This window comes from Mus pahari, unplaced genomic scaffold (assembly GCF_900095145.1).
Source record: "Mus pahari unplaced genomic scaffold, PAHARI_EIJ_v1.1 scaffold_13867_1, whole genome shotgun sequence".
NCBI lineage: Eukaryota > Metazoa > Chordata > Mammalia > Rodentia > Muridae > Mus > Mus pahari.
In genome coordinates this window covers 1-2,179 of record NW_018391857.1, presented here as the reverse complement: position 1 = coordinate 2,179, position 2,179 = coordinate 1, and positions in this window count along the sequence as shown.

Below are 2,179 nucleotides of genomic sequence, written 5' to 3'. Positions count from 1 at the left end.
AAAAAAAAAAAAAAAAAAAAAAAAAAAACAGGCGCTGCGCCAGCGGCTTATCTACGTCCAACTTATGGGCAGCAGAAAGCAATATTTACACACAGGAACACTCTGACACACCGCTCCCTTATCTATGAGAGACTGACCATTTGGTCAGGCGGTGTTGCTGCTCATGTACCTCGGACTAACTGCACCGCTCAGATCTAACACCAGCCACGATGGACACAGAAGGAGACCACGAGAAAAAATGCAAGAGCTACAAGGGCAATAGCTAAGGCTTCAACTGCTCCTTCCCAAGGTGGTGACAAGTCAAAACCAAAATCCAAGGCTGACATACCTCTCCGAAATTACCTCCCTGCAGTTCTGATTCCTCCCGTCGCCGAGGGGTCTCCGAGGGTAAGGATGATGTTGAAAGTTCCGGGATTCGGCAACAGTTGTCCCACGTCTCATCCCACCAGCAGGAAAGACATGGACACAGGCTCCTTCTGCAGTAAAGCTTTAATGCGTCTTGAGAGGGAGAGCATAAGCTTACAAAACGGAGACCCCGAGGTTAAGAGCCCTCTCACTTATATAGGAAATGTCCTCCACCTAGGATGTGTACCTCCATGATTGGTTGCTCACTATCAGCCCAGATGATGCCACGGAACAGGCAGGGAAGAAGGGATGGAAATTTACCGCAGTGAATGCGCAGCCCGCTTGTTACTAGTTAGAATACCAGATACCAGCGCCATCTTGCCATGGCGAATGTGAGGGCGGGTCCTCACAAGCCTGGTCTACAGAGTGAGTTCCAGGACAGTCAGGGCTATACAGAGAAACGCTGTCTCGAAACAAAACAAAGCAAAGAAACAAACCGACAAACAAACAATCAATAAGTTATAGTTCAATCTCTTCACTAATTGTGTGGTTGCCCGCCATCTTGCCATGTGTGACCTTTCGTAAGAGGAATAATATTGGTGGCAGCCATAGAACACCCACTGAGCCCTCTAATTATCCTCACATCTCTGTCTTTTAAAAAATTAAACTGGGCCGGGCGAAGTGGCACATGGCTTTAATCCCAGCAGATTTCTGAGTTTGACGCCAGCCTGGTCTACACAATGAGTTCCAGGACAGCCAGTGCTACACAGAGAAACTCTGTCTCGAAAAAAAAAATTAAACAGGGGGTGGGAGTGGGGAGAGAGCAGGCTGGAAAGAGGGCTCAGCAGTTGAGAGCACTGACTTCTCTTGCAGAGGTCCTGAGTTCAATCTCCAGCCATCAGATGGTGGCTCACAACCATCTCTTCTGGCATGTCCTAGTCACTACAGAATACTCCTATGCATAAAATAGATAAATAGATCTTTAAAAAATTACACTCGGGAACAACACCAGGCAGGCAGGCCTCCAAGGTAACCTGTTCTTTTGCTTTATTTTCTTCATGTGTTCTTTTGCTGGGTTTCATTTCTGATTCAATGTCACACAGGAAAGAAATATCCACCCTCTGAACTCATTTCCTTGTCCCACTACCCCAGCACCTCCCCAACTTTTTATCCTCCAGATGACAGGCATGTCAATCCAATTTCCAAGCAGAGAATTGTAAGAAAGCTCTTCAAATCTAGACAGTTAATTTGAAATGAAATGAGAATCACAACGAATATTTGTTTGCAAATATAATATGTGGGGAAAAATTATGTGTGCAGGTTCACAGACAGGCGAACAAAATAAAACAATAAATAAACAAACCAACAGAGAAAGAAAAGCAGAAACAAACAAACAAAACCAAAGCCATGTGAACATATTAGAGAGATCCTAAGGCAGAGTCATAACTGATTCCTGCTTTTATTGTTTATGGAACTATTTGGTTGGGGTTAGAGGTGGTGTCCTTCCTACACCACCACACCCTTGCATGGAATAAAGGATTCTTCTTCTTCTTCTTCTTCTTCTTCTTCTTCTTCTTCTTCTTCTTCTTCTTCTTCTTCTTCTTCTTCTTCTTCTTCTTCTTCTTCATTTGAGACAGAGAGAGTAGACAAGAAAGAAATACAGGCTGGCCATAAGCACGTGGAAAGGGGAGGAAGGGAATGGGGAAGAGAAGTGCCCAAGAGGGCAAGANAGAAAGAAGCAAGTAAGAGAACAAGTATTAAGAACTAGAGGTTTATTAAGCTTACCTCACAAAACAGTCTGTTTTTTAGATTGATCCTAGGATGAAAGAAGAGG